A 16,176-nucleotide genomic window follows, 5' to 3' on the forward strand; every position below is an offset into this window, starting at 1 on the left:
GCCAATGTACCTGCACGCCGGAATAACACAACGAAATTATATGCACGAATGCTTTGCACACCTCCGCAGAACAGTTAGCATGCATATTCTGTTGACAATGGTTCACCTTTGTTACATCTGCCGTCACATTGACCACAGCCTTTTTGCTTGTCTTTGTACAACAATCGCGGTTTTTTTACCTATTGATGATTCATTTACTTATTTCCTTCTCTCACAAGTACATTAGCAGTAATTAATGCCGTGATGGAACTCTGCAGTTCATTATTGCTCTGTCCAACTTGACTCTTCCTTTTCACTTCGTTCTTTCAAGATAGAAGCTTAAAGTCGTGCCCTAAACCAGATACTGCAACCACATACTGCAACCACATACTGCAACCACATACTGCAAACACATACTGCAACCACATACTGCAACCACATGCTGCAAACACATACTGCAAACACATGCTACAAACACATACTGCAAATGCGTACTGCAAATGCGTACTACAAAGGCATTAATGAAATCCCAGTCTAGAACTTTTGTATTCACTGATCAGTACTAGCAAACGCTGAAATGTTCTTAGCGATTATATAGGAATGCTGTTAATTTTATCATAATTCTGAAATAAAAGACGTGGTTCTCAAGTAGGCGAAGCATAATTTATTTTCATTCCGTAATTTCAAAGACAGACTTCTCGATAGGAAACAAGGAAGAATGCTTTAACCCGGCGGTCTCTTTAACATTTCATTTATTCTTTGCCTAGAAGTTTATACATAACATGTACATAAGAAGTAAGTAGCAGAAGTAAATGGTCACCGACGCATAGGAAATTAGTAACAAAATGGTGTTACTGGAGACGGAAGCGTAGACATGAGTTACTATATATTACAAGAAAGAGAACTAGACGATTAAGACCAAAGAAAACATCACAGTACTTGTAAAAAATACACTGAATTTAATAATGCACAGTAAAATAGTAACAGGACAGTGATAGTGAAGATAGAAGAAAAGTGTTTGCCCTAGCGGTCTCTTGGCGTTGTTTACAAGAACCGTGATGGCGGACAGAAGGGTTCGGTGACCAGTGACACTCTTTCAATTTCCTCCACTCCCAGAACTCAGGTGAGGCAGGGACCGCCGCCCACCCTTGCGCCCCTCCCTCCTCTACCTCCACCCGCGCACACACGCACGCACACACCTGAAATAAGAGAGAAAAGCAGGTGTTTGTTAACCTCCCTCTGTGTGTTTGTGTGTGTGTTTGTCGTGTCAGTGTTCATTGCCTTTATTTCCTTCCTTATTGTGTGTCTGTATGTTTGTCTTCCTTCACTTCATTTACACTCAGCCCTCCTGTTCATCCTCCTCCTCCTCTTCTTCCTCCTCCTCTTCTTCTTGTTCTTGTTCCACGTTACAAAATTCATTAAACAGGGAACCAACAAAACTGGAAAGCTAACAGCCTTTGAATCATTATCCGTGCAAGAAATGGCAGACAAAGCAAGATGTAGGGACACATTGTGCACCAGAGTGTCACACAAGTCCGCGCCACCACCACCGCTTCTCTCAGACGAAGTGACGCGGGTGTTACGGCTCCTGTGACGCGTCCACTGACAGAGTAACAAGATTGACACATTTTAAACATTAGAAGCGCTCTTAGTGACCCAAGGCTGTGGAGGCTGTGTCACTGGGAGAGGCACAGCAAGCCAAACCAACCTTACCTTAACTCTCTCTCTCTCTCTCTCTCTCTCTCTCTCTCTCTCTCTCTCTCTCTCTCTCTCTCTCTCTCTCTCTCTCTCTCATACATGCATAAACAAAACAGCTATAATGAGAGAGAGAGACAGAGAGAGAGAGAGAGAGAGAGAGAGAGTGGTATCCTCGCCTGACCTGGTAACACTGCAAGGAAAATCCACATCTGGCAATGCAGACCTGCCAGACGCCAGCCAGCCGGGGACCCCACGTTGACACTAGTGCTCTAACCTGACCTAAGTTAACTAAGTCCTAACTAGACTGCATAGACTCAGCTTGCTGTTACACTTGCTGTTGTGCTGTTGTGTGTGAACGGTGACAGATTAACAACATTTCTGCATTACTGACAGGAGAAACACGCTTTTAAAAGACTGTAGTTGAAGTGACGCAGGTTTTCAAGGGTGTTTTTTACAGTTGCAGTGACAGATTAACAATATTTCTGCATTACTGACAAGAGAAATGCTTTTAAAAGGCTGTACTTGAAGTGACTCAGGTTTTCAAGGGTGTTTTTACAGTTGCAGTGACAGATTAACAACATTTCTGCATTACTGACAGGAGAAACACTCTTTTAAAAGGCTGTAGTTGAAGTGACGCAGGTTTTCAAGGGTGTTTTTACAGTTGCAGTGACAGATTAACAACATTTCTGCTTTACTGACAGGAGAAACACTCTTTTAAAAGGCTGTAGTTGAGGTGACGCAGGTTTTTAAGGGTGTTTTTAAGGTTCCAGTGACAGAATAACTACATTTCTGCATTACTGACAGGAGAAACACTTTTTTAAAAGGCTGTAGTTGAAGTGACATTGGTTTTCAAGGGTGTTTTTACAGTTCCAGTGATATATTAACAACATTTCTGCATTACTGACAGGAGAAACACTCTTAAAAGGCTGTAGTTGAAGTGATGAGGGTTTTTCAAGGGTGTTTTTACAGTTGCAGTGACAGATTAACAATATTTCTGCATTACTGACAGGAGAAACACTCTTAAAAGGCTGTAGTTGAAGTGACGAGGGTTTTTCAAGGGTATTTTTACAGTTGCAGTGATAGATTAACAATATTTCTGTATTACTGACAGGAGAAACACTCTTTTACAAGGCTGTAGTTGAAGTGACGCGGGTTTTCAAGGGTGTTTTTACAGTTGCAGTGACATATTAACAATATTTATGCATTACTGACAGGAGAAACACTCTTTTAAAAGGCTGTAGTTGAAGTGACGCAGGTTTTCAAGGGTGTTTTTACAGTTGCAGTGACATATTAACAATATTTCTGCATTACTGACAGGAGAAACACTCTTTTAAAAGGTTGTAGTTGAAGTGACGCAGGTTTTCAAGGGTGTTTTTACAGTTGCAGTGACAGATTAACAACATTTCTGCATTACTGACAGGAGAAACGCTTTTAAAAGTCTGTAGTTGAAGTGACAAGGGTTTTCAAGGGTGTTTTTACAGTTGCAGTGACAGATTAACAACATTTCTGCATTACTGACAGGAGAAACACTCTTTTAAAAGGCTGTAGTTGAAGTGACAAGGGTTTTCAAGGGTGTTTTTACAGTTGCAGTGACAGATTAACAACATATCTGCATTACTGACAGGAGAAACACTCTTTTAAAAGGCTGTAGTTGAAGTGACAAGGGTTTTCAAGGGTGTTTTTACAGTTACAGTGACAGATTAACAACATTTCTGCATTACTGACAGGAGAAACATTCTTTTAAAAGGCTGTAGTTGAAGTGACAAGGGTTTTCAAGGGTGTTTTTACAGTTCCAGTGACAGATTAACAACATTTCTGCATTACTGACAGGAGAAACACTCTTTTAAAAGGCTGTAGTTGAAGTGACACAGGTTTTCAAGGGTGTTTTTACAGTTGCAGTGACAGATTAACAACATTTCTGCATTACTGACAGGAGAAACACTCTTTTAAAAGGCTGTAGTTGAAGTGACGCAGGTTTTCAAGGGTGTTTTTACAGTTCCAGTGACAGATTAACAACATTTCTGCATTACTGACAGGAGAAACACTCTTTTAAAAGGCTGTAGTTGAAGTGACGCGGGTTTTCAAGGGTGTTTTTACAGTTGCAGTGACAGATTAACAACATTTCTGCATTACTGACAGGAGAAACACTCTTGAGAACCAGGTTAACCTTGCCTTTGGCCTGGCATAACAGTTGTGGTGAGAGAGCACAGGGCCCCTGGTGAATGACTGAGAATACTGGTTAACTGGTAGAAGATAGCTAGAGATGCAACACTGCGATGGTGACAGTGAGAGAGAGAGAGAAAGAGAGAAACTTAGTAATAAGATGAATCCTTGCTGTTACTATCATTACTACTACTACTACTATTACTACTACTACTACTACTACTACTACTACTACTACTACTACTACTACTACTACTATGTAAAGTGTTAATGTTAATAATCTTTTGTGTCTTACAGATATTCAACAAGAAAGGGAAAAGAAGAGAGAGAGAGAGAGAGCAAGAGGCACACAGACAGACAGGCAGTGAGAGAGAGAGCGAGAGACAGACAGACAGAGAGAGAGAGAGAGAGAGCAAAATGGAGGGTGATCTGTGCCCCCTTTCTCTGTCACAGCCAGCAGCCACAGACCTGCCTGATATTGCTCAGTTTTTATCTATTTATATGTCTGAGGAAGAGACATTAGCTCTACAGGTTTTTATACTACTACTACTACTACTATTAATACTGCCTCTTGACTGACACATTCAAGGAGGGGTCTGGTGGAGGTCTTCAAGTGGCACAGGGGACATGACAAGGGTGACTAAGAGGGGGTCTGGTGGGGGTCTTCAAGTGGCACAGGGGACATGACAAGAGTGACTAAGAGGGGGTCTGGTGGGGGTCTTCAAGTGGCACAGGGGACATGACAAGGGTGACTAAGAGGGGGTCTGGTGGGGGTCTTCAAGTGGCACAGGGGACATGACAAGAGTGACTAGGAGTGGGTCTGGTCACTCAGCAAGGAGTTAGGACTGAAAAGCAAGGCCTCCACTTTGCGTGACTTTGTGATGCAGAATAATAGTGTACAGCAATTAATGTATTTGTTGTGCCTCTAAAATATGTCACACAGATTATGTCACTTCATCCCACTCAGTATTTCAACAAGCTTGACATGACGTAACATAACCTAACCTAACCTTACCTAGCATAACATAACCTAACCTAACCTAACCTAACGTAAGCTAACCTAACCTAACCTAACCTAACCTAACCTAACTTAACCTAACCTTACCTAACCTAACCTAACCTAACTTAACCTAACCTAACCTAACCTAACGTAAGCTAACCTAACCTAACCTAACTTAACCTAACCTAACCTAACCTTACCTAGCATAACCTAACCTAACCTAACCTAACCTAACCTAACCTAACCTAACTTAACCTAACCTAACCTAACCTAACGTAAGCTAACCTAACCTAACCTAACCTAACCTAACCTAACCTAACCTAACCTTACCTAGCATAACATAACCTAACCTAACCTAACCTAACCTAACCTAACTTAAGCTAACCTAACCTAACCTAACCTAACCTAACGTAAGCTAACCTAACCTAACCTAACCTAATGTAAGCTAACCTAAGCTGTTTTTTTCACACAGGAGGGACGAGTGAGCAGTGTGATGAGCCACAGTGTATTCACAGCCACAGAGCAGCCCACACAGCACACAGAATTGACACCACAGCCAGCACTACCACCACCGCCACCGCCGCCACCACAACAGCAGCAGCAACAACAACAACAACAACAACAACAACAACAACAACAACGGGATCATGATTTCAGTGTCATGTCTCTGGTCTCTCACAGCCCCAATGCAGGTAAACAGTAGTAGTAGTAGTAGTAGTAGTAGTAGTAGTAGTAGTAGTAGTAGTGGTGGTGGTGGTGGTGGTGGTGGTGGTAGTAGTAGTAGTACTAGTAGTAGTCGTAGTAGTGGTGGTGGTGGTGGTGATGGTAGTAGTAGTAGTAGTAGTAGTAGTAGTAGTAGTAGTAGTAGTAGTACATGAGAACATAATAAATAATGGAAGGTGCAAGAAGTGACCAGGCTTACACGTGGCAGTCCCTGTATGAAACACACCTCCCTATTTCCATCTGCTATCCCCATCCATAAACTTGTCTAATCTTCTCTTAAAGCTCTCTAGTGTCCTACCACTAACTACATGATTACTGAGTCCGTTCCACTCATCTACCACTCTATTTGCGAACCAATTCTTTCCTATCTCCTTCCTAAACCTAAATTTTTCAAGCTTGAACCTGTTTTCTCTTGTCCTACCCTGGTTGCTGATTCTAAGAATTTTGCTTACATCTCCCTTGTTATAACCCTTATACCACTTAAAGACTTCTATCAGGTCCCCTCTTAACCTACGTCTCTCAAAAGAATGTAAATTTAACAGCTTCAACCTCGCCTCGTAAGGAACACTCCTCATCCCCTGTATCCTTTTAGTCATTCTCCTCTGTACTGATTCTAATAGACCTATATCTTTCCTGTAATGTGGGGACCAGAACTGCACAGCGTAGTGTAGATGAGGTCTGACCAGCGCCAAGTATAACTTTAATATTACTTCCGGCCTTCTACTTTTAACACTCCTAAAAATGAACCCTAGTACCCTATTTGCCTTGTTTCTGGCTTCTATGCATTGTTTCCCTAGACGGAGTTCAGAGCTAACTACAACCTGGCATATCCTGCATGTTTTCCTGGGTGAAGACAGTTAAAAAATAATCATTCAGAAATTTACTTATCTCCTCCCCAGAACTAACCAGCTCCCCATCTGCTGCCTTTAATGGACCTACAGTATCCTTATTCTTCGTCCTGTATACCTGATAAAATCCCTTGGGGTCTGTCTTTGTCTGGCTGGCTACCTTTAATTCATAATTGCCCTTTGCTTTCCTCGTTAACCTCCTCACTGTTCTAACTAATTCATTGTATTGTGACTTTAACATTTCTTCACCTGCCCTCAATCTCATATATACTTCTCTTACACCCTATACGGTAAAATCCCTCTCATCCGGCATTCCAGTATCCGGCAGCCTCAAGCATCCGGCACAATTTTCCCCGAGCCTTAAAATCAATAAAAAATCAATGCGTACTCATAAAATTGATAAAAATTCCCACGCGAGGCATACTTTGTCCCCTCGCCACCAGAGCACACTGCTTGGCGCCACCCGCGGCCCACTGCACCACGTTCACCCAGTGACTCGGCCCCGCGTGTGCACTGTTTATCACCTGACGCCTTCACCGTGCCTAAAGTTGTAGAAGAGAGGAAGCGTGTTGTGCTCACACTGAAGCAGCCAATCAGATCAGCTGGTCTTTGATGTGGTAAGATGTGTGAGTGTAGGCTGGTGATCGTGGACATAATTTCACTTCTATTCAAGTATCCGGCATGTCGGCGGTCCCGTTGATGCTGGATAAGAGGGATTTTACCGCATAATGCTTTAACCTAGCAGTCGTCCATTTAGGGTCTTTTTTGTGTGATCTTATTGTCCTATACGGGATATTTGCTGACCGGCCCGTGTGAAATTTATCTACGAAATATTTATACAATTCATCTACATTTACCTCACCCAATCCCCTCATCTTGACCTCTACCGTCCTCTCCACTCCCTCGTTTACTCGCCTCGACCTCACCTCTCTCATTCCAGCACATTCACACCTGTCTCCCCTTTCCTCTCTCCTCCGCCCCTTATGGACACATCTTGCCTCCTGTTGTCCTGCACCCTCGCGCCTCACCTCGCGTCTCACCCTGCCTTATCTCTCTGAACTCCGTCCCTGACCTGACCTGACCCTGCATCCCTTGCCAGTCCAGTCCTTGGAGGTACCTTTTTAATTCCTCAACGTGTGTTTTCCTAAAGTCAGGTATTTTACTAGTCTTTTTGCTTCTAACAGTTTATTATTCCCATTCTAAATTGTACCTAATTTCCCTATGGTCGTTGTTACCTCCAACTGCTGCCCTCCGACCTCTACCTGCGTGACTCTAGTAGTAGTGGTGGTGGTGATGGTGGTGGTAGTAGCAGTAGTAGTAGTAGTAGTGGTGGTGAGAGAGAGAGAGAGAGAGAGAGAGAGAGAGATTGGTTTTCAGAGTAGTGGGTAAGTGGATTGGGCTAGAATGGGTCTGAAATGGGCTGGATTGGGCTAGAGTGGGCTGGATTGGGCTAGAATGACCTGGATTGGGCTAGAATGGGTCTGAAATGAACTGGATTGGGCTAGAATGGGCTGGATTGGGGCGGAATGGGCTGTATTGGGCTAGAATGGGCTAGAATAGGCTGGATTGGGCTAGAATGGACTGTATTGGGCTGGAATGGGCTAGAATGACATGGATTGGGCTGGATTGGGCTGAAATGGGCGGGAATGGTCTGGATTGGGCTGGAATGAGTTGGGATGAGGTAGATTGGGCTGGAATAGGCTGGGATGGGCTGGATTGGGCTGGAATGAGTTGGAGTGAGCTGGATTGGGCTGGAATAGGCTGGGATGGGCTGGATTGGGCTGGAATAGGCTGGAGTGGGCTGGAATGAGTTGGAGTGAGCTGGATTGGGCTGGAATAGGCTGGGTTTGGCTGGATTGGGCTGGAATAGGCTGGGTTGGGCTGGATTGGGCTACAATGAGGTAAATAATGGGACTGTTTGTCAAGATTGAAAAAACATGATTTTTCTTAAAATATTAAAAAAAAAATTATTTGATTTAAATTATATTTTTTTGTATTAAAGTTATTGTTGCTTTATTTTATTTATTTTTATTTATTTATTTTGTTTTATTTATTTATTTTGTTTTTTGTTTAGTAAGCTTGTGTGAGTGATGAGGCCATGCTGTTGTTGTTGTTATTGTTGTTGTTGTTGTTGTTGTGAAGCAGGCCAGTGTTCGTGACACAACACACTCCATTACACAGTTAACAAACAAATAATTTTTTGCATTAAAAAATGACAAATAGCAGAAAGTGTAATCAGATCTGTTATATTAAACTAACTAACTTTGCATTAAAAAATAAATAAATAAATAAATAAACATATAAGCTCATTAAACTTCATAATTAAATTTATTATCATTATTACCAACAAAAAACAAGTTGTGTTTGAGGTGCAAGAGATGCGGGGAGGAGACTGCCAGGGAGGTGATGGGAGAGAGGGAGCCCCGTGCTGCTTCACCTTTCCCAGGGTGAGTGCTGGCAGTCTGGCCAGGCGGCGGTGGTGGTGGTGGTGGTGGCGGTGGTGACGCTACCCGGGGACAGGCAGCGTGGTGGTGGTTGGCCTGGTGTCTCTGGCCAGGTGGTGCGGGGCCTGGAGGAGGTGCAGGAGGCAGCCCGCCACTGCCCCACTGCTGAGGTGACTGTGGTGCAGTTTGGCGTGGTGCTGGCACGGCACTGCTGCACCACACCACACACCACACCACTGCCACCATCATTTATTTATTTATTTATTTTTGAGTAGACAAGCAAACACATACACACGCCCATAAACACACACACACACACACACACACACACACACATACATACATACAGACAGACAGACAGACATACAGACAGACGGACACACATGTAAAGTTCAGAGTGCATGTTGTGGTGATGTCAGTGTGTTGTGTGATGGTGGCGGGTATTGGTGTGAATATTGGCGGCAGGACACACCGCTCCACGCATTGCTCCTTCACTAACAACACGAAAGTTTTCAGCGCAAACACTTCTGTTATCAATATTCACACTGTCTCATTTTGCTTCTCAATAAAATTATTGTACAAACACAAATCTTGCTTTTCATTTTCCTTCAGGTGGAAGTGAAAGGCCGCGCTGCACCCTCAATTACACTAGTGCTCCTTTTATGACCATTACTACTACTATTATTATTATTATTATCATTATTATTATTATTATTATTATTATTATCATTATTATTAAGTGTAGGTTGACTTTGTAAGTTTGCTTTAGTCACCGTCAATCTGTGCCGTTCTCTTTGAAGACTGCGTTGATGGAAGGGGTGACTGCACCAATGTCACTGCGGGGGGACTGCGCTCAAAACTTTGCCACGCTTGACTTTCCTTGGTGACGGAATACATAGAGGGGATGTGCCGCAACACTGCAGCAAAGGCAGGGGAGATGTGGGCACTTATACAGTCATACCAGTGACATAATGGCTGCACCGCTTATTTGGGTGGCTCATGAATAACAAGATAAAGTTAAACAAAAGCAAAATTTTGTGAGGAAGAGCAAAGGGATTTACGTTGTAGGATTGTTTGAGTGAGCGGTAGAAGACAGCTAGATATGCAACATTGCGGCAGTGAGAGAGAGGCTGAAGACAGTCAGTTAGAGGAGAGGAGTTGATGAGACGAAAAGCTTTTGATTCCACCCTGTCTAGAAGAGCAGTATGAGTGGAACCCCCCAGACATGTGAAGCATACTCCATACATGGACGGATAAGGCCCTTGTACAGAGTTAGCAGCTGGGGGGGGATGAGAAAAACTAGGGGAGACATCTCAGAACACCTAACTTCATAGAAGCTGTTTTAGCTAGAGATGAGATGTGAAGTTTCCAGTTCAGATTATAAGTAAAGGACAGACCGAGGATGTTCAGTGTAGAAGAGAGGGACAGTTGAGTGTCATTGAAGAAGAGGGGATAGTTGTCTGGAAGGTTGTGTCGAGTTGATAGATGGAGGAATTGAGTTTTTGAGGCATTGAACAATACCAAGTTTGCTCTGCCCCAATCAGAAATTTTAGAAAGAGCAGAAGTCAGGCGTTCTGTGGCTTCCCTGCGTGATATGTTTACCTCCTGAAGGGTTGGACGTCTATGAAAAGACGTGGAGAAGTGCAGGGTGGTATCATCAGCGTAGGAGTGGATAGGACAAGAAGTTTGGTTTAGAAGATCATTAATGAATAATAAGAAGAGAGTGGGTGACAGGACAGAACCCTGAGGAACACCACTGTTAATAGATTTAGGAGAAGAACAGTGACCGTCTACCACAGCAGCAATAGAACGGTCAGAAAGGAAACTTGAGATGAAGTTACAGAGAGAAGGATAGAAACCGTAGGAGGGTAGTTTGGAAATGAAAGTTTTGTGCCAGACTCTATCAAAAGCTTTTGATATCTCCAAGGCAACAGAAAAAGTTTCACCAAAATCTCTAAAAGAGGATGACCAAGACTCAGTAAGGAAAGCCAGAAGATCACCAGTAGAGCGGTCTTGATGGAACCCATACTGGCGATCAGATACAAGGTTGTGAAGTGGTAGATGCTTAACAATCTTCCTGTTGAGGATAGATTGAAAAACTTTAGATAGGCAGGAAATTAAAGAAATAGGACGGTATAGTTTGAGGGATTAGAACGGTCACCCTTTTTAGGAACAGGCCGAATGTAGGCAAACTTCCAGCAAGAAGGAAAGGTAGATGTTGACAGACAGAGATGAAAGAGTTTGACTAGGCAAGGTGTAAGCACGGAGGCACAGTTTCGGAGAACAATAGGAGGGACCCCATCAGGTCCATAAGCCTTCCGAGGGTTAAGGCCAGCGAGGGCATGGAAAACATCATTGCAAAGAATTTTAATAGGTGGCATGAAGTAGTCAGAGGGTGGAGGAGAGGGAGGAACAAGCCCAGAATCGTCCAAGGTAGAGTTTTTAGCAAAGGTTTGAGCAAAGAGTTCAGCTTTAGAAATAGATGTGATAGCAGTGGTGCCATCTGGCTGAAGTAGAGGAGGGAAAGAAGAAGAAGCATAGTTATTGGAGATATTTTTGGCTAGATGCCAGAAATCACGAGGGGAGTTAGATCTTGAAAGGTTTTGACATTTTCTGTTAATGAAGGAGTTTTTGGCTACTTGGAGAACAGACCTGGCATGGTTCTGGGCAGAAATATAAAGTGCATGAGATTCTGGTGATGGAAGGCTTAAGTACCTTTTGTGGGCCACCTCTCTATCATGTATAGCACGAGAACAAGCTGTGTTAAACCAAGGTTTAGAAGGTTTAGGACGAGAAAAAGAGTGAGGAATGTACGCCTCCATGCCAGACACTATCACCTCTGTTATGCGCTCAGCACACAAAGACGGCTCTCTGACACGGAAGCAGTGGTCATTCCAAGGAAAATCAACAAAATACCTCCTCAGGTCCCCCCAACTAGCAGAGGCAAAATGCCAGAGGCACCTTCGCTTAGGGGGATCCTGAGGAGGGATTGGAGTGATAGGACAAGATAAAGATAAGAGATTGTGATCGGAGGAGCCCAATGGAGAAGAAAGGGTGACAGCATAAGCAGAAGGATTAGAGATCAGGAAAAGGTCAAGAATGTTGGGCGTATCTCCAAGATAGTCAGGAATACGAGTAGGATGTTGCACCAATTGCTCTAGGTCATGGAGGATAGCAAAGTTGTAGGCTAGTTCACCAGGATGGTCAGTGAAGGGAGAGGAAAGCCAAAGCTGGTGGTGAACATTGAAGTCTCCAAGAATGGAGATCTCTGCAAAAGGGAAGAGGGTCAGAATGTGCTCCACTTTGGAAGTTAAGTAGTCAAAGAATTTCTTATAGTCAGAGGAGTTAGGTGAGAGGTATACAGCACAAATAAATTTAGTATGAGAGTGACTCTGTAGTCGTAGCCAGATGGTGGAAAACTCAGAAGATCAAGAGCATGGGCACGAGAGCAGGTTAAGTCATTGTCACATAAACGCAGCATCCAGCTTTGGATCGAAAATGAGGATAGAGAAAGTAGGAGGGAACAGAAAAGGGGCTACTGTCAGTTGCTTCAGACACCTGAGTTTCAGTGAGGAAAAGAAGATGAGGTTTAGAAGAGGAGAGGTGGTGTTCTACAGATTGAAAATTAGATCTTAGACCGCAAATGCACAAGTTAATGAAGAAAAAGTTGAGGGGGGTGTCAAGACACTTAGGGTTGTCGACGGAAAGGCAGTCCGACCTGGGGACATTTATGGTCCCCTCACCAGATGGGGACTCCGAGGCTGGTGTAGGAGTCGCCATGATGATTTTAAAATTTTTGAGTGAATGGTGTGTGTGTTATTAGGTGCTTGTAGTTTTGTGTGGAGGAAGAGAGTTGTCTTTAGAGGGCAGGCTGTGACTGCCCCCTTGTGTTGTGAGACACAAAGGGAAACGTTCAGTGAGGTCACATCTGGGTTTAATGATAAGTTCACAGCACCCCCTGAACAGTGCTGCACACCTCACTGGGAGTAATTATCGTTTCGGCAGGTGTCTACTGCCTCCTCCAGCTCACACACAGAGGCACGCTGACAGTGCTGCCAGTGTGTCGTGGCAAGGAAGAAAGGGAAGGGACCCTAAAAGAGATGAAAAAGTCCCTTGTGCACGCCTGGGAAGTACGCCTGAGGGAGTTTAGGTGTTAAATTAGAGGAGACATGTTGACCCCGTGCTCTCAAGTAGCCGATCTGCGGAAGACGTCACAAGAAGAATAACAACAAGATCAAGAACGAGATCATCGTCATTGTTGCCTTGTTTACCTTTGTCACAGTGCTCCTCCTCCTGCTGTCCGTGTGTATGTGTGTCTGTGTGTGCGTGTGAGCCTGCCTGTGTGTGTGTGCGTGTGTGTGTGCGTGTGTCTTTTGAAGGCACCTCTCAGGCCGCTGCTGTCGGTAATTGTCTAGAGTCCTTACCGGGCCTTATTACTGGTCTATTCACTTCAATTCTTTTACACATACCTTCACATGCACCTAAAACATCATTTTAAAGTGGGGGACAAATGCCCCCTTCCCTCTAGTCCAGCAAAATTGGGGACATGTGGGAAGGCGGGGTTTTTGGGTGGGGGAGACATAAATCAGCGAGCGATTTTCGGCCTTTCCACTGCCCCTGTAGGTTAGGTTAGGTTAGGTTAGGTTAGGTTAGGTTAGGTTATGTTTGTTAGGTTAGGAGCTTCAGGTCCAGTGCAGCATCACTCGCTCACAAACACCTCATCCAAAACCAATAGATGATTGATTCTATGTTTACTTTTTTTAAAAACACCATTCAACACCAAGTATGGATCTTTCTATATAGTTAAAACGTATCCAATACCGTTCTAACGATGATCCTTTATTGCGGAAACATTGGATTCGTTATTGCTCGAATGTATTTACCAACTTATACCACGCACGTCATCACCCTATAACGGTCTGAAATACGAATCCAATGTTTCCGCAATAAAGGATCATCGTTAGAACGGTATTGGATACGTTTTAACTATATAGAAAGATCCATACTTGGTGTTGAATGGTGTTTTTAAAAAAGTAAACATAGAATCAATCATCTATTGGTTTTGGATGAGGTGTTTGTGAGCGAGTGATGCTGCACTGGACCTGAAGCTCCTAACCTAACAAACCTAACCTAACCTAACCTAACCTAACCTAACCTAACCTAACCTAACCTACAGGGGCAGTGGAAAGGCCGAAAATCGCTCGCTGATTTATGTCTCCCCCACCCAAAAACCCCGCCTTCCCACATGTCCCCAATTTTGCTGGACTAGAGGGAAGGGGGCATTTGTCCCCCACTTTAAAATGATGTTTTAGGTGCATGTGAAGGTATGTGTAAAAGAATTGAAGTGAATAGACCAGTAATAAGGCCCGGTAAGGACTCTAGACAATTACCCTGCTGTCTCCTCTGCCTGGTGAGTGAGGGCGATCTCTCTCTCTCTCTCTCTCTGTCTCTCTCTCGTACACACGCAACGAAAACTACTACTACTACTACTACTACTACTACTACTACTAAGGTTTAATTTCCTGATCTCTCTCTCTCTCTCTCTCTCTCTCTCTCTCTCTCTCTCTCTCTCTCTCTCTCTCTCTCTCTCTCTCTCTCTCTCTCTCTCTCTCTCTCCTTATTCTCTTTTTCCGTATAATTATCTCCTCCTCCTCCTCCTCCTCCTCCTCCTGTTGTTATTTGTTTCGTGAATATCATTAAGTGTTGTGTCTGCAGGAAGGAAGGAGAACAATTCGTGACAAACAAATAAAGGAAGGAAGGAAGGAAGGAAGGAAAGAAGGAAGGAAGGAAGAAAGAAAGGACAGTGTTGAGTCTCGCAGGTCACGCCAGCGTCTAGTAAACTGTAAATTTGCTTGCTTCACCTGGCAATTGTGAACCAGTAAGTCAATTCTCGCTTCACTTTAGGTTTGGTTAGGTTAAGTTAGGTTTGGTTAGGTTTGGTTAGGTATGGTTAGGTTTGGTTAGGTTAAGTTAGCTTAAGTTAGGTTTGGTTAGGTTAAGTTAGGTTAAGTTAGGTTTGGTTAGGTTAAGTTAGGTTTGGTTAGGTTAAGTTAGGTTAAGTTAGGTAATATTATGTTTGGTTAGGTTAAGTTAGGTTTGGTTAGGTTAAGTTAGGTAATATTATGTTTGGTTAGGTTAAGTTAGGTTTTGTTAGGTTAAGTTAGGTTTGGTTAGGTTAGGTTAGATTAAGTTAGGTAATATTATGTTTGGTTAGGTTAAGTTAGGTTTGGTTAGGTTAAGTTAGGTTTGGTTAGGTTTTGTTAGGTTAGGTTTGGTAATATTATGTTGAGTTAGGTTAGCTTGTGTTGTGTTGTGTTGTGTTGTGTTAAGCCGTGAGGTTGTTGTGCACCGTGGACAGGTGGACGGGTGCAGCAGTGAGCACACTGGTGTGTGGGGCTTGGCACACCAGTGGTGCGCTGGTCAGTAAACACAGCTGTAGATTTAAAGTCATTTTTCTCCTTTGCAATTACTGAGTGCACCTTTTATTGACTGTTGAACATTAGCAAGGGACAGGAACATGTGCAACACCAACACACCACCATGCATTGACCCTTTCCTCTGAGGCAAGGTGTTCACACTCCACCACTGAACACTCACCCTTTTTATGGTGTGAACAACTAAGACACGGTAACACAAACAAACAAACAAACAATGTGCAGTGCAGAATTGGAGTTGTGTCATTGAAAACCACCTACACTGATGAAATAAATCAATAAATTATGACATTTGCAACAACTTGTATTTGTAGGTGAAGAAAATGAGTGGGATTAGTGTGAGTGGTTTGGTGAGTGGCATGCAGCGTGTTCCAGCACGGAAGCCTTCTCTGTTCTCAATGCTAAAATTAACGTACTGCCCAAACAAACAAAGTTGTCGCTGGCTTGTCGCAAATGTGCATGTCACACACAAATGGTTTGAATAATCTTGAAGTAAACACACTTTCTATAAACAACACTGCTCACTACACTCACACACACACACACACACACACACACACACACACACACATAAGTAAATAAATATGTGTGTGTGTGTAAATAAATATGTGTGTGTGTGTGTGTGTGTGTGTGTGTGTGTGTGTGTGTGTGTGTGCGTGCGTGCGCATGTCAAGCCACACGAGTTGTTGGGACAGAGAGAAGGTGCCCATGTGCTTTCTCCTTGACGGCCGCAGTGTGACTGGCGCTGCGGCAGTGGGAAGCTTGCCAACACAGGGGCACCTCTTGTTGTTGTCTGATGCAGCTAGTGGCTTGAGTTAGGTTAGGTTAGGTTAGGTTAGGTTAACTTTGGTCAGGTTAGGTTAGGTTAGCCTTGGTTGGGTGAGGTT

General features: G+C 43.5%; 2 long non-coding RNA genes across 2 annotated transcripts in view; one reads left to right on the top strand and one right to left on the bottom strand.

Annotated features, from left to right (window-relative positions):
* The first annotated feature begins 1,004 nt into the window (after window positions 1–1,004).
* LOC135095157 (uncharacterized) lies at window positions 1,005–9,166 on the top strand. The gene is made up of 4 exons (XR_010264075.1): window positions 1,005–1,102; window positions 4,138–4,371; window positions 5,313–5,532; window positions 8,770–9,166. It is a non-coding gene; the product is annotated as an uncharacterized LOC135095157 (long non-coding RNA).
* The window catches only part of LOC135095158 (uncharacterized), a 54,005-nt gene continuing 38,868 nt past the window's right edge, over window positions 1,040–16,176 (bottom strand). The window contains exon 4 of the long non-coding RNA XR_010264077.1: window positions 1,040–1,178. This is a non-coding gene — a long non-coding RNA (uncharacterized LOC135095158). The remainder of the gene's footprint in view (window positions 1,179–16,176) is intronic.

Source organism: Scylla paramamosain, chromosome 48 (assembly GCF_035594125.1).
Source record: "Scylla paramamosain isolate STU-SP2022 chromosome 48, ASM3559412v1, whole genome shotgun sequence".
Taxonomy (NCBI): domain Eukaryota; kingdom Metazoa; phylum Arthropoda; class Malacostraca; order Decapoda; family Portunidae; genus Scylla; species Scylla paramamosain.